Here is a 26353-nt window from a genome sequence, read left to right on the forward strand (position 1 = left end):
CGGGAATGCTGCAATGTGAGAGAATAAAGAGAGAAGGTGCTGGGAACAGTCAGCCTGAGAGCTCAGGCAGTGTGTGTGGGGGGAGAGAGAGAGAATGGAGCTGAGGAAAGATCATTTCCATTGGCCTGACATTCAGGGGCACGGGCCTTTACCTGCTGCTGGGGGCAGTGCAGCTGAAAGATTGAGTGACAATATACAGCACTGTTTCCTGACACAACATGTTAATGCAGTAAATGGGGAAAACCGGAGATTGGATCTGGTGTTTAGTAGTGAGCCTGACCTGGGATCAGGCCTCCGTGTGGGGAACATCTAGGCAACACTGATCACATTATACCGTCCCGATTGGCCGGGAGAACCAAATGGACTGAGACCCTGCGACACGGACCGCATTTCAGGGCAAACTTCTCCAAACTGGCAGAGGATTGTAACAGGTAAATTGGTCAACCCTCCTCGGTGGTGATGTGACCGATGTTGGATATAAATGGAAAGGTTTTAAGAACAAGTTTAAAAATGTGATTAACAAACGTAGTCAAAATTAAAAGACAGAAATGTGGTAAGAAAAAGCCGAGGTGGCCGACTGGCTCTGTACAAAGATGTAAACAGAAAAGTTTCCATAAATTAAATAATTTAACCTTAAATAAATAGGGGGAATACAAGGAACAACTAAAGAAAACGAAGGCTGCTGTTCAATCAGGAAAAAGTCTCTGGGAATAAAAGGATTGTAGACAACTGGCCGTCATGGGCAGAGCTTTTTCAGTTATGTGCAGAGTCTGAGAACAATCAAAGTCTGTATTGGGCCACTTTAGGGTGTTCAAGGGCAGGTTACACAGGACTCACTGAGTATGGTGGGAATATTAGTGAGTACTTTGCATGAGTCTTCACCCTTTAACATCATCTCAAATATTAGAATTTACCAACAATACTTTTATCAGTAACATTGACATAGATAAGCATATTGTTTTAGAAAACATTCAGAACTTAAAAAGAGATAGAGCAGCCGAACTGGAGGATATCCATCCAAGGGTCCACCGGGAGATGGGACATGTGCTGTGTGAGGGTCCTCCGGGAGATGGGACATGTGCTGTGTGAGGGTCCTCCGGGAGATGGGACATGTGCTGTGTGAGGGTCCTCCGGGAGATGGGACATGTGCTGTGTGAGGGTCCTCCGGGAGATGGGACATGTGCTGTGTGAGGGTCCTCCAGGAGATGGGACCTGTGCTGTGTGAGGGTCCTCCGCGAGATGGGACATGTGCTGTGTGAGGGTCCTCTGGGTGATGGGACTTGTGTTGTGCGAGCCCCTGGCATGTATGTTTAATAGCTCACTCTGAAATAGTTTCGACAGATTGGAAGGATGCTAATGAAGTCCCCATTTTAATAAAAATGTGACAAGGCAGACCCGGGTAACCAGAGGCCCATCAGATTAATATCAGTAATAGGTAAGATGATTGAAAGAATCATAAGGGATGCAATATATGAATACTTGGATCGGGAGGGACATATTAGGGACACCACAACCCATTATAAAGAGTTCATGTCTCACAACTCGAATTATATTTTTTGTCTACTTAGATTTCCAAAAAACTTTTGACAAGGTTCCACACAAGAGGCTTCTCTATAAGATCGGAGCCTCTGGTACTGATAATATATTGAGCTGGATACAGAACTGGCCGGCAGGATGTAGGTAAAGAGCAGTTTTTGATGGATTTGGATATGTTTGGAGACCACTCACCAGTGGTGTCCTGCAGGGATCAGTTTTGGGACTGTTGCTTTTCCCTATTTTTATTAATGATCTGGATTTTAGGGTTGGGGCACAATTTTGAAATGATTCCAAGATCTGTGCGAGTGCTCGAACTGTAGAAGAGGCTCGTCTGATTCAGGCAGATCTTGAAGTGTCGGGACACTGGCCTCATGACTGGAAAATTATGTGTAACTTAGATAAGTTCAGTGTTATGCATTTGGGCAGGGCAAATGCGCAACATTCATACACCCCCCAGGGAAAGGCATTAAAGATGGGTGGAGATAGAAAGAGATTTCAACATTCTAGTGAATACATCCTTAAAGGTACACGAGCAATGCAGTGTAGCGACAGTTAGAGCAAATAGGGTGTTGGAGTATATCCATAGGACAATTCAGTTTAAGACGAGGAGCACTGTTTTGTCCGAGTACAAGACCTTAGTCAGGCCACACTTGGAATACTGTGTCCAGTTTTGGTCTCCTCACATGGTGGGTGATATTGAGGTTCTGGAAAGGGTCACTCGACTAGAAACATAGAAACATAGAAAATAGGTGCAGGAGCAGGCCATTCAGCCCTTCTAGCCTGCACCGCCATTCAATGAGTTAATGGTTGAACATGAAACTTCAGTACCCCCTTCCTGCTTTCTCGCCATAACCCTTGATCCCCCGAGTAGTAAGGACTTCATCTAACACCCTTTTGAATATATTTAGTGAATTGGCCTCAACTACTTTCTGTGGTAGAGAATTCCACAGGTTCACCACTCTATGGGTGAAGAAGTTTCTCCTCATCTCGGTCCTAAATGGCTTATTCCTTATCCTCAGACTGTGACCCCTGGTTCTGGACTTCCCCAACATTGGAAACATTCTTCCTGCATCTAACCTGTATAAACCCGTCAGAATTTTAAACGTTTCTATGAGGTCCCCTCTCATTCTTCTGAACCCCAGTGAATACAAGCCCAGTTGCTCCAGTCTTTCTTGATAGGTCAGTCCCGCCATCCCGGGAATCAGTCTGGTGAATCTTCGCTGCACTCGGTCAATAGCAAGAATGTCCTTCCTCAAGTTAGGAGACCAAAACTGTACACAATACTCCAGGTGTGGCCTCACCAAGGCCCTGTACAACTGTAGCAACACCTCCCTGCCCCTGTATTCAAATCCCCTCGCTATGAAGGCCAACATGCCATTTGCTTTCTTAACCGCCTGCTGTACCTGCATGCTAACCTTCAATGACTGATGTACCATGACACCCAGGTCTCGTTGCACCTTCCCTTTTCCTAATCTGTCACCATTCAGATAATAGTCTGTCTCTCTCTTTTTACCACCAAAGTGGATAACCTCACATTTATCACATTATACTTCATCTGCCATGCATTTGCCCACTCACCTAACCTATCCAAGTCACTCTGCAGCCTAATAGCATCCTCCTCGCAGCTCACACTGCCACCCAACTTAGTGTCATCCGCAAATTTGGAGATACTACATTTAATCCCCTCGTCTAAATCATTAATGTACAATGAAAACAGTTGGTTCCCCAGCACAGAACCTTGCGCCACCCCACTAGTCACTGCCTGCCATTCTGAAAAGTACCCGTTTACTCCTACTCTTTGCTTCCTGTCTGACAACCAGTTCTCAATCCACGTCAGCACACTACCCCCAATCCCATGTGCTTTAACTTTGCACATTATTCTCTTGTGTGAGACCTTGTCGAAAGCCTTCTGAAAGTCCAAATATACCACATCAACTGGTTCTCCTTTGTCCACTTTACTGGAAACATCCTCAAAAAATTCCAGAAGATTTGTCAAGCATGATTTCCCTTTCACAAATCCATGCTGACTTGGACCTATCATGTCACCATTTTCCAGATGCACTGCTATGACATCCTTAATAATTGATTCCATCATTTTACCCACTACTGAGGTCAGGCTGACCGGTCTATAATTGCATGTTTTCTCTCTCCCTCCTTTTTTAAAAAGTGGGGTTACATTGGCTACCCTCCACTCCATAGGAACTGATCCAGAATCAATGGAATGTTGGAAAATGACTGTCAATGCATGCACTATTTCCAAGGCCACCTCCTTAAGTACTCTGGGATGCAGTCCATCAGGCCCTGGGGATTTATCGGCCTTCAATCCAATCAATTTCCGCAACACAATTTCCCGACTAATAAATATTTCCCTCAGTTCCCCCTCCTTACTAGACCCTCTGACCACTTTTATATCCGGAAGGTTGTTTGTATCCTCCTTAGTAAATACCGAACCAAAGTACTTGTTCAATTGGTCTGCCATTTCTTTGTTCCCCGTTATGACTTCCCCTGATTCTGACTGCAGGGGAGCTACGTTTGTCTTTACTAACCTTTTTCTCTTTACATACCTATAGAAACCTTTGCAATCCGCCTTAATGTTCCCTGCAAGCTTCTTCTTGTACTCCATTTTCCCTGCTCTAATCAAACCCTTTGTCCTCCTCTGCTGAGTTCTAAACTTCTCCCAGTCCCCAGGTTCGCTGCTATTTCTGGCCAATTTGTATGCCACTTCCTTGGCTTTAATACTATCCCTGATTTCCCTCGATAGCCACGGTTGAGCCACCTTCCCTTTTTTATTTTTACGCCAGACATGAATGTACAATTGTTGTAATTCATCCATGCGGTCTCTAAATGTCTGCCATTGCCCATCCACAGTCAACCCCTGAAGTATCATTCGCCAATCTATCCTAGCCAATTCGCGCCTCATACCTTCAAAGTTACCCTTCTTTAAGTTCTGGACCATGGTCTCTGAATTTACTGTTTCATTCTCCATCCTAATGCAGAATTCCACCATATTATGGTCACTCTTCCCCAAGGGGCCTCGCACAATGAGATTGCTAATTAATCCTCTCTCATTACACAACACCGAGTCTAAGATGGCCTCCCCCCAAGTTGGTTCCTCAACATATTGGTCTAGAAAACCATCCCTTATGCACTCGAGGAAATACTCCTCCACCGTATTGCTTCCAGTTTGGCTAGCCCAATCTATGTGCATATTAAAGTCACCCATTATAACTGCTGCACCTTTATTGCATGCACCCCTAATTTCCTGTTTGATGCCCTCCCCAACATCCCTATTACTGTTTGGTGGTCTGTACACAACTCCTCCTAACGTTTTTTGCCCTTTGGTGTTCTGCAGCTCTACCCATATAGATTCCACATCATCCAAGCTAATGTCTTTCCTAACTATTGCATTAATCTCTTTAACCAGCAATGCTACCCCACCTCATTTTCCTTTTATTCTATCCTTCCTGAATGTTGAATACCCCTGAATATTGAGTTCCCAGCCCTGATCATCCTGGAGCCACGTCTCCGTAATCCCAATCACATCATATTTGTTCACATCTATTTGCACAGTTAATTCATCCAGCTTATTGCGGATACTCCTTGCATTAAGACACAAAGCCTTCAGGCTTGTTTTTTTAACACCCTTTGTCCTTTTAGAATTTTGCTGTACAGTGGCCCTTTTTGTTCTTTGCCTTGGGTTTCTCTGCCCTCCACTTTTCCTCATCTCCTTTCTGTCTTTTGCTTTTGCCTCCTTTTTGTTTCCCTCTGTCTCCCTGCATTGGTTCCCATCCCCCTGCCATATTAGTTTAACTCCTCCACAACAGCACTAGCAAACACTCCCACTGGGACATTCGTTCCGGTCCTGCCCAGGTGCTCTCAGCCTGTTCTCAATGGGCCTCTGGGTTACACAATGCCTGATCTCACTGCGTCCAGTGTGTAAACCGTGGACCAGTGAGATCAGACATTATGGAACCCAGAGGCCCAGTGAGAACAGAACGTTTGTAATCCGGGGGCCCAGTGAGTTCAGACAGTGATCTGGGTAAAACAAACTGTCCTAGGTTTTTTTTAAATCTGTATTTTTGCCTCTCCCAGGAGATCACATGGACTAGGGTGGAGTGGAGTGTATACGCTGTGATATATTGCAATTTTGTGGGACAGGCTTGATGGACCAGATGGTCTTTACCTGTCCGTCATTTTTCGTATGTATTAAAATGCTTCCTCTACACTGTCCCATCGAACACTACCAGGGCAGGTACAGCACGGCTTAGATACAGAATAAATCTCAGGCCCCAAATTAGAGCCCACAGGCCCCGTGCTGACAGGCCAGGGTGAGCGGGGTCACTGGCCGCCATCTTGCACAGGGCGGGATCAGGGCGCATGCGTGGCCATCTTGGTTTAGGAACAGAGAGTGGGTGGGACTTCAGGGTCTCTGTTCCCAACTGGGTCCCAGTGCCCGGGAGATGGAACATTTTGGGCAACACACTTTTCATCATCTTAAAATCAGAGACTGGTTACAACATGGAAGGAGGCCATGCCGGCTAACTGCAAGAGCTTCTACTAATCCACGCTAGCTACTCTGTCCAGACCCCTCATGATTTTGAACACCTCTGTCAAATCTCTTTCAATCTTCTCTGTTCTGAGAACAACCCCAACTTCTCCAGACTATCCACGTAACTGAAGTCCCTCATCCCTGGAATCATTCTTGTAAAACTTTTCTGCACGCTCTCAAAAGGCCTTTGTATACTTACTAAAATGCAGAAGCCAGAATTGCTCCAGCTCAGTCAACAAGCTCCCCGCTGGAGTGGAACTAAACTACAGAAACAGTGGCAACCTATTCAACCTTCGTCGTCTCCAGGCCAGGTCCAAGACCACTCCAATCTCTGTCGTTGAGCTACCGTATGCGGACAATACCTGCGTCTGTGAACATACAGAGGCTGAACTTCAAGTCATAGTCAACGTATTTACTGAGGCGTTCCAAAGCATGGGCCTTACACTAAACATCTGTCAGCCCGAGGTCCTCCACCAGCCTGTCCTCGCCGCACAGCACTCCATCCACCCACCCTCCGCAGTCATCAAAATCTACGGCGCGGCCCTGGACAATGTGGACCATTTCCCATACCTCGGGAACCTCTTATCAACAAGACCAGACATTGACGACAAGATTCAACACCGCATCCAGTGCAGCCTTCAGCCGCTTGAGGAAAAGAGTGTTTGAAGACCACGCCCTCAAATCTACCACTAAGCTCATGGTCTACAGGGCTGCAGTAATACCCACCCTCAGAGACATGGACTATGTACAGTAGACACCTCAAATTGCTGGAGAGGTCTCCGCAAGATCCTACAAATTGCCTGGGAGGACAGACACACCAACGTTGGCGTTGTCGGCCAGGCCAACATCCCCAGCATTGATGCACGGACCACATTTGATCATCTCCGCTGCACAGGCCACATTGTTCGCATGCCAGACACGAGATTCCCAAAGCAAGCACGCTACTCAGATCTTCTTCACAGCAAACGAGCCAAAGGTGGGCAGAGGAAACGTTACAGGGACACCCTCAAAGCCTCCCTGATAAAGTACAACATCCCCATCGACCACCCTAAGTGTAGAAAGTGCATCCGGGAGGGCGTTGATCACCTCGAGTCTCATCGTCGAGAGCATGCATCAGAAAGAGTGTGCGGCAAACTTGTCTCACCCAACCCTTCGCTCAACGACTATCTGTCCCACCTGTGACAGGGACTGTGGCTTCGTATTGGACTGTTCAGCCACCTAAGGACTCATTTTTAGAGTGGAAGCATGTCTTCCTCGATCCGAGGGACTGCCTATGATGATGATGATGAACCAGAATTGGACACAATACTCCAGTTGAGGCCGAACCAGAGTTTTACGTGGGTTCAACATAATATCCACACTTCTGTACTCGATACCTCTATTCATGAAGCCTAGGATCCTGTCAGTCTTTGTAACCACTTTCTCAACCTGTGCTGCCACCTTCAGTGATTGGTGCACATATACACCTGGGTCTCTCTGTTCACGCTCCCCTTTAGTTTATATTTACTCTCCTCTTTCTTCCTCCCAAAATGTATCACTTTTAAACTTTTCTACGTTAAGTTCCACCAGCCTGTCTATGTCTTTCTGAAGTCTATCACTACCTCCTCACTTTTCACTGTACTTCCAAGTTTTGTGTGAGGTGTAGATTTGGAAATTGTGCCCAGTACACTCAAGTCTAGGTCATTATTATAGATCAAAAAAAGCAGTGGCCCCAATACCGACCCCTGGGGAACACCACTTCCTCCAGTCTGAAAAACAACCATTCACCACTACTCTGTGTGTGTCACTTAGCCACTTTCATATCCATGCTGCCACTGTCCCCGTTATTCCATGGGCTTCGATTTTGCTGGTGTTGGTAACACGCCTGAAATCAGTAAACACAAAACCCAGTCTGTTAATCACTTTCAGCTACTGGACTTAGCATGTGTCTCACAGCATCTCTTCTACCTTCAATATGTGAATAGAGCATCACGCTTGTAAACCTGGTTTAAGTTTATATCCACTCAGCAAATCTATTTAAGAAAAGCCTGTCGGCCAATGAGACACTGTTAAGCTGCCAGTGTGCTGCTGGTTTGATTGGCATGTTGCCTGTAATGGACTCTGTATTTTGGTCTCTGTATTTAAGGAAGGATAGACCTGCATTGGAGGCAGTTCAGAGAAGGTTCACTCGGTTGTTTCGGAGATGAGGGGATTGACTTATAAAGATAGCTTGAGTAGATTGGGCCTAAACACATTGGAGTTCAGAAGAATGAGGTGATTTTATCAAAATATAAGATAATGAGGGGGCTTGATAGGTGGATGCAGAGAGGATATTTCCACTTACACGGGGAACTAAAACTAGGGGACATCGTCTTAGAATAATGGGCCACCCAATTAAAACTGAGACGAGGAATTTCTTCTCTGAGGGTTGTAAATCTGTGGAATTCTCTGCCAAGGAGAGGTGTGGAGGCTGGGTCTTTGAATATATTTAAGGCGGAGATAGACAGATTTTTGAGCGATAAGAGAGTAAAGGGTGATGGGGAGTGGGCAGGGAAGTGGAACTGAGTCCATGATCAGATCAGCCATGATCTTATTGAATGGCGGAGCAGGCCCGAGGGGCCAAATGGCCTACTCCTGCTACTATTTCTTATGATCTAACTGAACATTTCTCCCAGTCTAACCTTGTCTGTAATGAAATATGTGTCTTTTAATAAGTCTCAAGTCCTTGCTCATGTCTGCTGCAGATTCCAGAGTTGATTCCAGAGATGAGGGGATTGACTTATGGTTGAGTAGGTTGAGTAGGTTGGGCCAATACACATTGGAGTTGAGATGAATGAGATCTGTGTGTGGCCCTGAAGGACTGTGTCCAGGCTGAAGTTCTGATCTCCCCGTAAGATCCTCCCCACAGATTGTCCTTTCTCAGCTCCAGCCAGGTGATGCTAAACACTCAGGTGGGAAAGACAAAAATCCACAGCAATGTGTTGAAAGCAAAACTAATTTATGTGTCTTTATCCCAAATATTAAACTCCAGTCGATTTCAGGAGTTATTAACATCAGTGTTACAGGAGTTATAAACCCCAACTGTCAGAATGATCACGATTCAGTCCGGGATGTGAATAACAGCAGAATCCAACCCCTGCAGTCACTTGTGAACTCGCTGATGTCTCAGCAGGTTGCCTGACAGAGAGAATCCCTTGTCACACTCAGAGCAGGTGAATGGTCTCTCCCCACTGTGAACTCGCTGGTGTCTCAGCAGGTCGGATGATCGAATGAATCCCTTCCCACATACAGAGCACGTGTACCATTTCTCCCCACTGTGAACGGGTCCTTCTGCTTCCATGGTCAAAAGCTGATGATATTCCAGTCCCGATGTACCGAGTGACTCTGTCAGATCTTGAGGTGATGTTTGGTTTGAGCTTCCAGTCTACAAATCCTCCCCTTTTAACACCCTGCAAAGTGAATTTCAAACAGGAAAAGTGAGTGTGAGAGAGAACCCACAAAAACACAAAGGCAGGTTGTGAAATTGAGCTGAATTAGTCTGTGTGGGGCCGGCACGAGAAAAAAGTGACCATGAAAGCTGCCGGATTGTAGTAAAAACACATCTGGGTCACTGCTGTCCTTCAGGGAAGGGAACCCACCTCCCTCGACAGGCCCACATGGGAAATTGTTGGCCCCACTGGGCCCAGAAGTACTGGGGGTGAAACCCAGCAGCTTCTCCCCCTCTCCATCCAGCTCAAACTGATGTAACAAACAGACGCACACAGGAGACCAGTGAGTGACTTCCACATCCAGTGCCCACCTGATACAGAGAGGCTGGGAATTGCTGGGCCTGCTGTATAAATGTAAGTTGTTGTTTTCCTGGTGTGGAGGAGGGGCTGGGCCCGGTGGCTCTGACTCGGGGCCCGAGAGCCGCGCTCGATGTTGCCCGGGGACTGAGAGCCACACTCGGTGTTGCCCGGGGCCCGAGAGCCACACTCGGTGTTGCCCGGGGCCCGAGAGCCACACTCGGTGTTGCCCGGGGCCTAAGAGCCACACTCGCTGTTGCCCGGGGCCCGAGTGCCACACTCGGTGTTGCCCGGGGACCGAGAGCCGCACTCGGTGTTGCCCGGGGACCGAGTGCCGCACTCGGTGTTGCCCGGGGACCGAGAGCCGCACTCGGTGTTGCCCGGGGACCGAGAGCCGCACTCGGTGTTGCCCGGGGCCCGAGTGCCACACTCGGTGTTGCCCCGGGACTGAGAGCCACACTCGGTGTTGCCCGGGGACTGAGAGCCCAACTCGGTGTTGCCCGGGGACTGAGAGCCACACTCGGTGTTTCCCGGGGCCCGAGTGCCACACTAGGTGTTGCCCGGGGACTGAGAGCCACACTCGGTGTTGCCCGGGGCCCGAGAGCCGCACTCGGTGTTGCCCGGGGCCCGAGTGCCGCACTCGGTGTTGCCCGGGGACTGAGAGCCGCACTCGGTGTTGCCCGGGGCCCGAGAGCCGCACTCGGTGTTGCCCGGGGCCCGAGTGCCGCACTCGGTGTTGCCCGGGGCCCGAGTGCCACACTCGGTGTTGCCCGGGGCCCGAGTGCCACACTCGGTGTTGCCCGGGGCCCGAGTGCCACACTCGGTGTTGCCCGGGGCCCGAGTGCCACACTCGGTGTTGCCCGGGGCCCGAGTGCCACACTCGGTGTTGCCCGGGGCCCGAGTGCCACACTCGGTGTTGTCCGGGGACTGAGAGCCGCACTCGGTGCTGCCCGGGGACTGAGAGCCGCGCTCGGTGTTGCCCGGGGACTGAGAGCCACACTCGGTGTTGCCCGGGGACGGAGAGCCACACTCGGTGTTGCCCGGGGACGGAGAGCCACACTCGGTGTTGCCCGGGGACTGAGAGCCGCACTCGGTGTTGCCCGGGGCCCGAGTGCCACACTCGGTGTTGCCCGGGGACTGAGAGCCGCACTCGGTGTTGCCCGGGGCCCGAGTGCCACACTCGGTGTTGCCCGGGGCCCGAGTGCCACACTCGGTGTTGCCCGGGGCACGAGTGCCACACTCGGTGTTGCCCGGGGACTGAGAGCCACACTCGGTGTTGCCCGGGGCCCGAGTGCCACACTCGGTGTTGCCCGGGGACTGAGAGCCGCGCTCGGTGTTGCCCGGGGACAGAGAGCCACACTCGGTGTTGCCCGGGGACAGAGAGCCACACTCGGTGTTGCCCGGGGACAGAGAGCCACACTCAATGTTGCCCGGGGACTGAGAGCCACACTCGGTGATGCCCGGGGACTGAGAGCCACACTCGGTGTTGCCCGGGGACTGAGAGCCACACTCGGCGTTGCCCGGGGACGGAGAGCCACACTCGGTGTTGCCCGGGGACTGAGAGCCACACTCGGTGTTGCCCGGGGACCAAGAGCCACCATCGGTGTTGCCCGGGGACTGAGAGCCACCATCGGTGTTGCCCGGGGACTGAGAGCCACACTCGGTGTTGCCCGGGGACTGAGAGCCACACTCGGTGTTGCCCGGGGACTGAGAGCCACACTCGGTGTTGCCCGGGGATTGAGAGCCACACTTGGTGCTGCCCGGGGCCCGAGAGCCACACTCGGTGTTGCCCGGGGACTGAGAGACGCGCTCGGTGCTGCCCGGGGCCCGAGTGCCACACTCGGTGCTGCCCGGGGACTGAGAGCCACACTCGGTGTTGCCCGGGGACTGAGAGCCACACTCGGTGCTGCCCGGGGACTGAGAACCGCACTCGGTGTTGCCCGGGGACTGAGAGCCACACTCGGTGTTGCCCGGGGACTGAGAGACGCGCTCGGTGCTGCCCGGGGCCCGAGTGCCACACTCGGTGCTGCCCGGGGACTGAGAGCCACACTCGGTGTTGCCCGGGGACTGAGAGCCACACTCGGTGCTGCCCGGGGACTGAGAACCGCACTCGGTGTTGCCCGGGGACTGAGAGCCGCGCTCGGTGTTGCCCGGGGACTGAGAGCCACACTCGGTGTTGCCCGGGGACGGAGAGCCACACTCGGTGTTGCCCGGGGACTGAGAGCCACACTCGGTGTTGCCCGGGGACTGAGAGCCGCACTCGGTGTTGCCCGGGGCCCGAGTGCCACACTCGGTGTTTCCCGGGGACTGAGAGCCGCACTCGGTGTTGCCCGGGGCCCGAGTGCCACACTCGGTGTTGCCCGGGGCACGAGTGCCACACTCGGTGTTGCCCGGGGACTGAGAGCCACACTCGGTGTTGCCCGGGGCCCGAGTGCCACACTCGGTGTTGCCCGGGGACTGAGAGCCGCGCTCGGTGTTGCCCGGGGACTGAGAGCCACACTCGGTGTTGCCCGGGGACAGAGAGCCACACTCGGTGTTGCCCGGGGACAGAGAGCCACACTCAATGTTGCCCGGGGACTGAGAGCCACACTCGGTGATGCCCGGGGACTGAGAGCCACACTCGGTGTTGCCCGGGGACTGAGAGCCACACTCGGCGTTGCCCGGGGACGGAGAGCCACACTCGGTGTTGCCCGGGGACTGAGAGCCACACTCGGTGTTGCCCGGGGACCAAGAGCCACCATCGGTGTTGCCCGGGGACTGAGAGCCACCATCGGTGTTGCCCGGGGACCAAGAGCCACCATCGGTGTTGCCCGGGGACTGAGAGCCACACTCGGTGTTGCCCGGGGACTGAGAGCCACACTCGGTGTTGCCCGGGGACTGAGAGCCACACTCGGTGTTGCCCGGGGATTGAGAGCCACACTTGGTGCTGCCCGGGGCCCGAGAGCCACACTCGGTGTTGCCCGGGGACTGAGAGACGCGCTCGGTGCTGCCCGGGGCCCGAGTGCCACACTCGGTGCTGCCCGGGGACTGAGAGCCACACTCGGTGTTGCCCGGGGACTGAGAGCCACACTCGGTGCTGCCCGGGGCCCGAGTGCCACACTCGGTGCTGCCCGGGGACTGAGAGCCACACTCGGTGTTGCCCGGGGACTGAGAGCCACACTCGGTGCTGCCCGGGGACTGAGAGCCACACTCGGTGTTGCCCGGGGACTGAGAGACGCGCTCGGTGCTGCCCGGGGCCCGAGTGCCACACTCGGTGCTGCCCGGGGACTGAGAGCCACACTCGGTGTTGCCCGGGGACTGAGAGCCACACTCGGTGCTGCCCGGGGACTGAGAACCGCACTCGGTGTTGCCCGGGGACTGAGAGCCACACTCGGTGTTGCCCGGGGACTGAGAGCCACACTCGGTGTTGCCCGGGGCCCGAGAGCCACACTCGGTGTTGCCCGGGGACTGAGAGCCACACTCGGTGTTGCCCGGGGACTGAGAGCCACACTCGGTGCTGCCCGGGTGCTGAGAACCGCACTCGGTTAAAAAGGAGGCAGACTAAAAGCAGGAAACTGTAGACCAGTTTAGCCTAACATCTGTGGTTGGGAAAATGTTGAAGAGTTCATTCTTAAAGAAGCATTAGCACGACATTTGGAAAAACATAATTCGGTCAGGCAGAGTCAGCATGGATTTATGAAGTGGAAGTTAAGTTTGACAAATTTGCTAGAATTCTTTGAGCATGTAACGAACATAGAAACATAGAAAAATAGTTGCAGGTTAGGCCATTCGGCCCTTCGAGCCTGCACCACCATTCAATACCATGGCTGATCATTCCTTCAGTACCCCTTTCCTGCTTTCTCTCCATACCTCTTGATCCCCTTAACCGAAAGAGCCATATCTAACTCCCTCTTGAATATATCCAGTGAACTGGCATCAACAACTCTCTGCGGCAGGGAATTCCACAGGTTAACAACTCTCGAGTGAAGAAATTTCTCCTCATCTCAGTCCTAAATGGCCTACCCCTTCTCCTAAATGCAATGATTATTTGCATTTTCGATGTTATTCAAAACAGGTGGAAATACACAGCAAATCAAAACTTTAAAAAATTAGAAGAAAATATGCAATAGTAGCCAACTAAATCAGTTCTCTATTACGCAATGGCATACGTCATCAAACTCCTTCGCTGCTTGTACCATGTTGAAAAAAATTCTGAAATGAAATATTTTTGTCCTCAAATATCAGTTTATTTTTAAACAGTATGCGAAAGTTATAATTTTATCTCATCTCAAAATCACTAATCCATCATTCAGACCAGGCCTGGACATTTGGAAGAAATGCATTCTTTCTATTTTTGTCTTGTACAATACCAAACATTCAGGAATTCATTTTTCACATTTGGTCGGTCAGTTTCTCCTCAACACTGTCAGAGGTGCTTTCAATGAATTATGTTCCACTTCACATCATGGGCCAGGGTGGATAAAGTGGGTGTGGTGTATTTGGACTTCCAGAAGGCATTTGACAATATGCCACATAAAAGGTTACTGCACAAGATAAAAGTTCACTGGGCTGGGGGTAATATATTAGCATGGATAGAGGATTGGCTAACTAACAGACAACAGAGAGTCTGGGTAAATGGTTCATTCTCGGGTTGGCAATCAGTAATGAGTGGGGTGCCGCAGGGATCAGTGCTGGGACCCCAACTATTTACAATCTATATTAACGACTTGGAAGAAGGGACCGAGGGGCCACTGTACAGCAAAATTCTAAAAGGAAAAGTGTGTTAAAAAAACAAGTCTGAATGCTTTGTGTCTTAATGCAAGGAGTATCCGCAATAAGCTGGATGAATTAACTGTGCAAATAGATGTTAACAGATATGATGTGATTGGGATTACAGAGACGTGGCTCCAGGATGATCAGGGCTTGGAACTCAACATCCATGGGTATGCAACATTCAGGAAGGATAGAATAAAAGGAAAAGGAGGTGGGGTAGCATTGCTGGTTAAGGAGGAGATTAATGCAATCGTTAGGACGGACATTAGCTTGGATGATGTGGAATCTATATGGGTAGAGCTGCAGAACACCAAAGGGCAAAAAACGTTCCTGGGTGTTGTGTGCAGACCTCCAAACAGTAGTAGTGATGTTGGGGAGGACATCAAACAGGAAGTTAAGGGTGCATGCAATAAAGGTGCAGCAGTTATAATGGGTGACTTTCATATGCACATAGATTGGGCTAACCAAACTGGAAGCAATACGGTGGAGGAGGATTTCCTGGAGTGCATAAGGGATGATTTTTTTAGACCAATATGTCGAGGAACCAACTCGGGGGGAGGCCATCTTAGACAGGGTGTTGTGTAATGAGAGAGGATTAATTAGCAATCTCGTTGTGCGAGGCCCCTTGGGGAAGAGTGACAATAATATGGTGGAATTCTGCATTAGGATGGAGAATGAAACAGTTAATTCAGAGATCATGCTCCAGAACTGAAAGAAGGGCAACTTTGAAGGTATGAGGCGTGAATTGACAAGGATAGATTAGTGAATGATATTTAAGTGATTGACTGTGGATGGGCAATGGCAGACATTTAGAGACCGCATGGATGAACTACAATAATTGTACATTCCTGTCTGGCGTAAAAATAAAAAAAGGGAAGGTGGCTCAACCGTGGCTATCAAGGGAAATCAGGGATAGTATTAAAGCCAAGGAAGTGGCATACAAATTGGCCAGAAATAGCAGTGAACCTGGCGACTGGGAGAAATTTAGAACTCAGCAGAGGAGGACAAAGGTTTGATTAGGGCAGGGAAAATGAAGTACGAGAAGAAGCTTGCAGGGAACATTAAGACGGATTGTAAAAGTTTCTATAGATATGTAAAGAGAAAAAGTTTAGTAAAGTCAAACATAGGTCCCCTGCAGTCAGAATCAGGGGAAGTCATAACGGGGAACAAAGAAATGGCGGACCAATTGAACAAGTACTTTGGTTCGGTATTCATGAAGGAGGACACAAACAACCTTCCGGATATAAAAGGGGTCAGAGGGTCGAGTAAGAAGGAGGAACTGAGGGAAAGCCTTATTAGTCGGGAAATTGTGTTGGAGAAATTGATGGGATTGAAGGCCGATAAATCCCCAGGGCCTGATGGACTGCATCCCAGAGTACTTAAGGAGGTGGCCTTGGAAATAGCGGATGCATTGACAGTCATTTTCCAACATTCCATTGACTCTGGATCAGTTCCTATGGAGTGGAGGGTAGCCAATGTAACCCCACTTTTTAAAAAAGGAGGGAGAAAACAGGGAATTATAGACCGGTCAGCCTGACATCGGTAGTGGGTAAAATGATGGAATCAATTTTTAAGGATGTCATAGCAGCGCATTTGGAAAGAGGTGACATGATAGGTCCAAGTCAGCATGGATTTGTGAAAGGGAAATCATGCTTGACAAATCTTCTGGAATTTTTGAGGATGTTTCCAGTAGAGTGGACAAGGGAGAACCAGTTGATGTGGTATATTTGGACTTTCAGAAGGCTTTCGACAAGGTCCCACACAAGAGATTAATGTGCAAAGTTAAAGCACATGGGATTGGGGGTAGTGTGCTGACATGGATTGAGAACTGGTTGTCAGATAGGAAACAAAGAGTAGGAGTAAATGGGTACTTTTCAGAATGGCAGGCAGTGACTAGTGGGGTACCGCAATGTTCTGTGCTGGGGCCCCAGCTGTTTACATTGTACATTAATGATTTAGACGAGGGGATTAAATGTAGTATCTCCCAATTTGGGGATGACACTAAGTTGGGTGGCAGTGTGAGCTACGAGGAGGATGCTATCAGGCTGCAGAGTGACTGGGATAGGTTAGGTGAGTGGGCAAATGCGTGGCAGATGAAGTATAATGTGGATAAATGTGAGGTTATCCACTTTGGTGGTAAAAACAGAGAGACAGACTATTATCTGAATGGTGACAGATTAGGAAAAGGGGAGGTGCAACGAGACCTGGGTGTCATGGTACAACAGTCATTGAAGGTTGGCATGCAGGTACAGCAGGCGGTTAAGAAAGCAAATGGCATGTTGGCCTTCATAGCGAAGGGATTTGCGTACAAGGGCAGGGAGGTGTTGCTACAGTTGTACAGGGCCTTGGTGAGGCCACACTTGGAGTATTGTGTACAGTTTTGGTCTCTTACCTTGAGGAAGGACATTCTTGCTATTGAGGGAGTGCAGCGAAGGTTCACCAGACTGATTCCCGGGATGGTGGGACTGACCTATCAAGAAAGACTGGATCAACGGGGCTTGTATTCACTGGAGTTCAGAAGAATGAGAGGGGACCTCATAGAAATGTTTAAAATTCTGATGGGTTTAGACAGGTTAGATGCAGGAAGAATGTTCCCAATGTTGGGGAAGTCCAGAACTAGGGGTCACAGTCTGAGGATAAGGGGTAAGCCATTTAGGAACGAGATGAGGAGAAACTTCTTCACCCAGAGAGTGGTGAACCTGTGCAATTCTCTACCACAGAAAGTAGTTGAGGCCAATTCACTAAATATATTCAAAACGGAGTTAGATGAAGTCCTTACTACTCGGGGGATCAAGGGGTATGGCGAGAAAGCTGGAATGGGGTACTTAAGTTGCATGTTCATCCATGAACTCATTGAATGGCGGTGCAGGCTAGAAGGGCCGAATGGCCTACTCCTGCACCTATTTTCTTTGTTTCTATGTAATGTAGCCAAGTCTGCTGATGATACAAAGATGGGAGGAAAAGCAATCTGTGAGGAGGATACAAAAAATCTGCCAAAGGACACAGACTAAGTAAGTGGGCAATAATTTGGCAGATGGAGTATAATGTTGGAACGTGTGAAGTGATGCATGATGGCAGAAAAAAAATCAAAGATCAAGTTATTATTTAAATGGAGAAAGATTGCAAAGTGCTGCAGTACAGACGGACCTGGGGGTACTTGTGCATGAAACACAAAAGGTTAGTATGCAGGTACAGCAAGTGATCAGGAAGGCCAATGGTATCTTGGCCTTTATTGCAAAGGGGCTGGAGTATAAAAGCAGGGAGGGCTTGCTACAGTTATACAAGTTATTGGTGAGGCCACACCTGGAGTACTGCGTGCAGTTTTGGTTTCCATATTTATGAAAGGATATACTTGCTTTGGAGGAAGTTGAGAGAAGGTTCACTGGGTTGATTCCAGAGATGAGGGGTTGACTTATGAGAAAAGGTTGAGGAGGTTGGGGCTCTACTCATTGAATTCAGAAGAATGAATGAAAGGTGATTTATCGAAACGTATAAGTTTATGAGGGGGCTTGACAAGGTAGTCGCAGAGAGGATGTTTTCACTGATAGGGAAGACTAGAACTCGGGGGCATAATCTTAGAATAAGGGCACCCCCCATTTAAAACTGAGAGGAGGATGAATTTCTTCTCTCAGTGGGTTGAAAACCTGTGAAATTCGCTGCCTCAGAGAGCTGTGTAAGCTGGGACATTGAATATATTTAAGACAGAGATAGACAGTGTCTTAACCGATAAGGGAATAAGGGGTTATGGAGAACGGGCAGGGAAGTGAAGCTGAGTCCCTGATCGGATCAGCCATGATTGTATTAAATGGCGGAGCACTCTCGAAGGGCCGTATGGCCTACTCCTGCTCCTATTTCTTATGTTCTTATTTTCTTATATAGTGGGTGTCTGGTACGGGACTGTGGATTTGACTCTATCTGTCCATTTCTGGTATGTGGATGAGGGTTTTACTCTGTATGTTAGTTTCTGATACGAGAGGTGGATTTTATCCTGTACCTGTCAATTTGTGGTAATTGCCTGTGGGTTTCATTCTGTATCAAAAAGGGCCACATTACAACATAATTCTAAAAGGAAAAAGAGTGTTAAAAAAACAAGCCTGAAGGCTCAGAGTCACAAAGCGAGGAGCATTGTAATAAGGTGGACTAATTAACTGCGCAGATAGCTGTTAACGGATATGATGTAATTGGGATTACAGAGACATGGCTCCAGAGTAACCAAAGCTGGGAACATAACATCCAGGGGTATTCAATATTCAGGAAGAATAGCCAGAAAGGAAAAGGATGTGGGGTAGTGTTAATCGTTAAAGAGGAGGTTAATGCAATAGAAAGGAAGGACATTAGCTGGGAAGATGTGGAATCTATATGGGTAGAGCTGCGAAACATCAAAGGGCAGAAAACGTTAGTTGGGGTTGTGTACAGACCACCAAACAGTAGTAGGGAGGTTGGGGATTGCATCAAACAGGAAATTAAGGACACGTGCAATAAGGGTACAGCAGTTATCATGGGTGACCTTAACCTACATATTGATTGGGCTAACCAAACTTGTAGCAATACTGTGGTGGAAGATTTCCTAGAGTGGAAAAGGGATGGTTTTCTCGACCAATATGTTGAGGAACCTACGGGAGAGCAGGCCATCCTAGACTGGGTTTTATGTAACGAGAGAGGATTAATTAGCAATCTGGTCTTGCATGGCTCCTTGGGGAAGAGTGACCATAATATGGTAGAATTCTTCATTAAGATGGAGAGCGACACAGTTAACTCAGAGACTAGGGTCCTGAACTTGAAGGAAACTTCGATGGTATGAGACGTGATTTGGCTGGGATAAACAGGCGAATAATACTTAAAGGGTTGATGGTGGATAGGCAATGGCAGACATTTAAAGATCACATGGATGAATTAAAACTATTATACATCCCTGTCTGGCGTAAAAATAAAACATGAAAGGTGGCTCAACCATGGCTAACCAAGGAAATTAGGGACAGTGGCACATAAATTGGCCTGAAAAAGCAGCAAACCTGAGGACTGGGAGCAATTTAGAATTCAGCAGAGGAGGACTAAGGGTGTAATAAGGAGGGGGAAAATAGAATATGAGAGTAAGCTTGCAGGGAACATAAAAAACTGACTGCAAAAGCTTCTATAGATATGTGAAGAGAAAATGATTAGTGAAATCTAATGTCGGCCCCTTGCAGTCAGAATCAGGTGAATTTATAATGGGGAACAAGGAAATGGCAGACCAATTGAACAAATGCTTTGGTTCTGTCTTCACTAAGGAAGACACGAATAACCTGCCGAAAATACTAGGGGACCGAGGGTCTAACGGGAAAGATGAACTGAGGGAAATCCTTATTAGTCAGGAAATGGTTGTAGGGAAACTGATGGGACGGAAGGCCGATAAATCCCCAGGGCCTGATAGTCTGCGTCCCAGAGTAGTTAAAGAAGTGGCCCTAGAAATAGTAGATGCATTGGTGGTCATTTTCCAACATTCTATAGATTCTGGATCAGTACCTATGGATTGAAGGGTAGCTAATGTAAACCCACTTTTTAAAAAAGGAGGGAGAGAGAAAACAGGGAATTATAGACCGGTTAGCCTGACATCGGTGGTGGGGAAAATGCTGGAATCAATTATTAAAGATGTAATAGCATAGCATTTGGAAAGCAGTGACAGGTCAAGTCAGCATGGATTTATGAAAGAGAAATCATGCTTGACAAATCTTCTAGAGGTTTTTGAGGATGTAACTAGTAGAGTGGATAAGGGAGAACCAGTGGATGTGGTGTATTTGGAATTTCAAAAGGCTTTTGACAAGGTCCCACACTAGAGATTAGTGTGCAAAATTAAAGCACATGGTATTGGGGGTAATGTACTGACATGGAGGCAGAACTGGTTGGCAGACAGGAAGCAAAGAGTGGGAATAAACGGATCCTTTTCAGAATGGCAGGCAGTGACAAGTGGGGTGCCACAAGGTTCAGTGCTGGGATCCCAGCTATTTACAATATATATTAATGATTTAGACGATGGAATTGAAAGTAATATCTCCAAGTTGGCAGTGTGAGCTGTGAGGAGGATGCGAAGAGGCTGCAGGTTGACTTGGACAGGTTAGGTGAATGGGCAATTGCATGGCAGATGCAGTATAATGTGGATAAATGAGAGGTTATCCACTTTGGTGGCAAAAACAGGAAGGCAGATTATTACCTGAATGGTGACAGATTAGTAAAAGGGGAGGTTCAAAGAGACCTGGGTGTCATGGTACATCAGTCACTGAAGGTAGGCATGCAGGAACAGCAGGCAGTAAAGAAAGCAACTGGCATGCTGGACTTCATAGCGAGAGGATTTGAGTGTCGGAGCAGGGAGGTGTTACTGCAGTTGTAGAGGGCCTTGGTGACACCACACCTTGAGTATGGTGTGCAGTTTTGGTCTCTTAATCTGAGCAAGGATGTGCTTGCTATTGAGGGAGTGCAGTGAAGGTTCACCAGACTAATTTCCGGGATGGCAGGACTGACATATGAAGAAAGACTGGATCGGCAAGGCTTACACTCACTGGAATTTAGAAGAATGAGGGGGGATCTCATAGAAACATATAAAATTATGACAGGACTGGACAGGTTAGAGGCAGGAAGAATGTTCCCGATGTTGGGGGAAGTCCAGAACCAGGGGTCACAGTCTAACGATAAGGGGTAAGCCATGTCGGACTGAAATGAGGAGAAACGTTTCCACCCAGAGAGTGGTAAACCTGTGCAATTCTCTACCACAGAAAGTTGTGGAGCGCAGTTCGTTGGATATATTCAAGCGGGAGTTAGATGTGGCCCTTGCGGCTAAGGGGCTCAAGGGATAGGGAGAGAAAGCGGGAATGGGGTACTGAAGTTGCATGATCAGCCATGATTATATTGAATGGCGGGGCAGGTCAAAGGGCCAAATGGCCAGCTCCTGCACCTATTTTCTCTGTTTCTTTCCATTCTTGGTGTGTGATGTGTATTTTGCGCTGTATCTGTCCATCTCTTATGTGAATGTGAGCTCTACTCCATACCCGTCATTCTCCAGTATGTTAGTATTGTTTTACAGTGTACCACCAATTCCTGATAGAGTATTCGTTTTACTTTTTAACTGTTCAATTTGTGTTATGGAGGTGAGTGTTTATGCTGACTCGGTCGGTCTCTGGTAAATGAGTCTGAGTTTCACTCTGCATCTATCTGTCTCTACTATGAGTGTGGGCCTTTCTCTGTATCTCTCCATTTCTGTTGTGGGAGTCTAGGTTTCATTCTGTATCTGTCAAGTTCTGATATGTGATTGTGGGCCTTACTCTATACCTGCCAGTTTCTGCTGAATTGCGAGTGGGCTTTCCTTTGTACGTGTCAGTTTCTGGAATGAAAGAGAGCTCTTTACCCTGTACCTGTCAATTACTGGTTCGTGAGTCTGGGCATGTCACTGTATATCAATTTATGTTATGGGAATATGGATTGTAATATGTCAGCCTCTGATATGTGAGTTTGGGTTTTATACGTTATCACTCAGACTCTGATATGCAAGTGTGTGTATTTTTCTGTAACTGTCAGGTTTTGGCATGTGTTGAGGTTTAATCTGTGCTTCTCAGTTTCTGCTATGTTAGATTGTACCTATTTGTTCCTGATACTTGATTGTGTGTTTTAGACTGTACCTGTCAGTTCCTGCTATGTGAGTGTGGAATTTACTCTGCATTTGCCAGTCTCTGGTATGTGAACGTGAGAATCAATTTCACTTTTTAACCTGTATTTCTCTGATATGTGAGTGAAGATTTTGCGTTCTCCATGTCATTTTTTCTGATATGTGTGTGTGGGTTTTACCCTGTCCCGATCAGTTTCTGCGATGCAAGTAACAATTTTACTTACTGCCTTTCAGTTTTTCGATATGTGCCCATGGGATTTACACTTTACCTGTCACTCTCTGGTATATAAGTGGGGATTTTATTCTGTTACTGTCACTTTCATATATGTGGGTGTGTGTTGTATACTGTATCTGTCAGTCTGTGGTACAGGAATATGGGTTTTATTCTGCACCTGTCATCTTCTGGTATGTTCGGGGGGTTTAAATACTGAATCCATCAGATTCTAAAACATGAATATGGCTTTTGCTCTGTACCCATCAGCTTCTGATATGCGAGTGTGGTTTATACTTTCTATTGGACATTTCTTCTGATAGATGATTGTTTTTTATTCTCTACCTGCCAGTTTCTGGCAAGTGAGTGTGGGTGTTTAATGTACCGTCAGTGTGATCTGTTTCAAAGGTGAAATAGCATCTGATTCTACTGCTCCATGTGGCTGTAAGATTCACAATGCAACTCTGCCACTTCGGATCGCTGTGGGACTGACAGCTTCTGCTGTCTGTGACAATAGGATTGAGGTCAGTTCTGTGTCTCTGCACTCTGAGTGATAATCTACTTACTGTGTGTGAGAAGGAGCTGCCTGCACTGTTCCTTGTGTTCCAGGTGGAGGAAAGATCACATTTGTTCTGGCTGGTTGAAGAATTTTGCTCTGAGAATAATAATACGAGAACATTATTAGTTCTAAGAGATGGATGCGGGGGAGAATATGAGGGAGCGACAATGTATCTCTCGACCACCAGCAACAAGGTTCTGGAGAACTCAGCTCACCGAAACAATATAACTGGTCTTTAAAATATCTTCTCCCACACTCCTCTTCTGGTGCCTGCAATAGATGCACTTTGCAAAACTCCCCACATCCTCACTGACAGACTGTGTTTCCACTGCTTACTGTCCAAGAACAACAGACACGGTGAGATTGGAACTGAATCAGGAACATTCACTACTGATTTGGGGAAAGAAAGCAGCAATGATTGGATAGAGCGAGGTGGTTTACTTTCTCTGTTACCTTACACTGTCCACACACAGCCCAAGAATGGCTTCTCCCTTCCCCCACTCACACCATGTTCCACAACTAGTTTCTGATCCACTCTGCCTCTTACACACAGCCCCCGAGGGAACTAAACCAGGAACATTCACTCCTGGTTTGGAGAGAGAAAGCAGCAGATTGTAAACAGCAGATTCTGCCCATTCTCTCTCCCTTACCCTGGACACACGCTATCCACACACAGTCCAAGAATGGCCTCTCACTTCCCCCACTCACACTACGCACTGACACTGATTCTTGGTCCATTCTGCCTCTGACACATAGCCCCCGACTCCCCCTGAACTCCCCCCGGACTCAATGCCGATCTCTGAGCTCATCTGCGGACACGCTCCCAATGAGCTGTGTTGCTGCAAGGAGGCAGCTGCTCGCTGCCTTACCCCGGGGCCGCGGTGCCTCCATTCCTGGCTGTTTTAAACCATCTTCTTCCGCTCACTGAGTGAATGGCGATCACAGGCAGGGCTGAGGGAGGGGAGGGCGCCTGCACTCTTCTGCTTACTGGAAATCGACACCAGGGATGGGGCTGAACCGCACATGCGCAGCTCTCTGCAATAATTCAATCTGTAAAAATCAAAGTGCACTTTTCCCAATTTACTTTTATCAGAATCTGAGCAAAGGAACTGGGCCTGGGGGGAAAGGACAGAGAATGATTAAAGCTGCAAGCCTTGTCCCTTGGAGATGATCAATTTGGGATCATTCCGTGCAGGGTGTTTCTCTCCATGAGCCCGTCTTCACAAAGCAATGCTGCAGCAACATCGGAGGGACGAGGTAGTGGGAGTGTTTGCTGGGACCGTGCAGGAGTTAATATCTGACAGAAACAGTCTGAGATCAGTTTAATTAGAGTAAAACACTCGGTCACTGAGAGTAATACCGAAGTGGATAATCAAGGGGCTGTAATGAGGGAAGAACTTAATTCAATAACTATTTATAATGAAATAGTACTCAGTAAAATAGTGGACTAAAGGCAGACAAGTCACCATGCCCTGATGGTTTACATCGTAGGGTGTTAAGAGAAGTGGCTGCAGAGATAGTGGACACATGAGTTGTAATCTACCAAAATTCCCTGGATTCTGGGGCAGTCCCAACAGATTGGAAAATTGCAAATGTAACGCCTCTCTCGAAACAAAGGAGGCAGACAAAAAGCAGGAAACTATAGACTAGTTAGTCTAACATCTGTCATTGGGAAAGTGCTGGAGACCATTATTAAGGAAGCAGTAGCGGAACATTTGGAAAAGCATGATTCAATCAAGCAGAGTCAGTATGGCTTTATGAAAGGGAAATCATGTTTGACAAATTTGCTGGAGTTCTTTGGGGATATAATGAGTAGGATGGATAAGGCGGAACCAGTGGATGTGGTGTATTTGGATTTCCAGAAGGCATTTGATAAAGTGCCACATAAGAGGTTACTGCACAAGATAAAATCTCACTGGGTTGGGGGCAGTATATTAGCATAGATAGAGGTTTAGTTAACTAACAGTAAACAGAGAGTCGGGATGAATGGGTCTTTTTCCGGTTGGCAAATGGTAACCAATGGGGTGCCGCAGGTATTGGTGCTGGGTCCTCAACTATTTACAATCTATATTAATGAATTGGAAGAAGGTACCGAGTGTAAAATAGCCAAGTTTGCTGATGATACAAAGATAGGTGGGAAAGCAAATTGAGGACACAATAAATCTGCAAAGGGATATAGACAGGGTAAATGAGTGGGCAAAAATTTATCAGATGGAGTATAATATGGGAAAATGTGAGGTTATCCACGTTGGCAGAAATAATAGAAAAGCAAATTATAATTTAAATGGAGAAAAATTGCAAAGTGCTACAGGACAGAGAGACCTGAGGGTGTTTGTGCATAAAACACAAAAAGTCAGTCTGCAGGTTCAGGAAGTAGTCAGGAAGGTAAATGTAATGTTGGCCTTTATTGTCAGGGGGATAGAATAAAAAGCAGAGAAGTCCTGCTACAAGTGTACAGGGTATTGGTGAGACCACACCTGGAACACTGTGTGTTTAAGGAAGGATATACTTACACTGGAGGCTGTTCAGAGGTTGATTCCGGCGAGGAGGGGGTTCTCTGATGAGGACAGGTTGAGCAGGTTGGGACGATACACTTTGGAGATCAGAACAATGAGAGAAATCCGAGGTGTGAGAATACAATAACTCAGCTCTTACTTTACCAAGATGGCCGCGCATGCGCTCTGCTGCTCACTGAACCAAAATGGCGGAGGACTGGCCTTGCCTTCCTTTACAAAGATGACCGCCGTTACCCGGGATCTATAACCGGGAGATAGCCTCGAGGCTGCAGCCGCCGATATTCCGGTTATTATTCCGGGCTTTCGCCAGGCACCAGGTGTTTATGAAGCCTCCCCGGCTCCCCGCTGGTCCTTTACTGCCCTCCGCCCCGCTGAAAGTGAGCTGTTTTACGGAGCACATTTCACCACAGCCGCTCCGCCATTACACGCACCGCGCATGCTCCAAATACAGCCAGTTCCCGCGCGTGCGCACTGGTCCCCTGAAGTCTGGGGTCGGCACATTCTCCATCGCGGGGAATGCTGGGTAAATACCCAAGACTACTTAAGTGACTGGGACAGGAATTACTGGCCTCCCATTGGGCACTGAACCATGTTCATTCTGGCACTGAGACTTTGTTCCTGCTGCTCCAATAACCCTGTCCCTGAGCTGGAGATTAGTGTTCTGTCTCAGTATTGTTTCAAACACCGTGTGTCCAATATTTCATTTCTCCACAACCATCATCATCATCACAGGCAGTCCCTGGAAGCGAGGATGATTTGCTTCCACGCCAAAAAGGAATGAGTTCACAGGTGTTTTAATGAAGGACCTAGTATTCCAGATCCCGAGCTACATC

At 48.2% G+C, this 26353-nt stretch overlaps 1 long non-coding RNA gene across 1 annotated transcript; it reads right to left on the reverse strand.

The window, feature by feature from the left end:
• Positions 1-9043: 9043 nt before the first annotated feature.
• Positions 9044-25649, reverse strand: LOC139249391 (uncharacterized). Its single transcript, XR_011591162.1, has 3 exons — positions 25518-25649; positions 23012-23100; positions 9044-9513 (listed from the first exon to the last, which is right to left on the reverse strand). It is a non-coding gene; the product is annotated as an uncharacterized lncRNA (long non-coding RNA).
• Positions 25650-26353: the final 704 nt, after the last annotated feature.

The sequence above is a fragment of the Pristiophorus japonicus genome, unplaced genomic scaffold (assembly GCF_044704955.1).
Source record: "Pristiophorus japonicus isolate sPriJap1 unplaced genomic scaffold, sPriJap1.hap1 HAP1_SCAFFOLD_312, whole genome shotgun sequence".
NCBI classification, from domain to species: Eukaryota; Metazoa; Chordata; class Chondrichthyes; family Pristiophoridae; genus Pristiophorus; species Pristiophorus japonicus.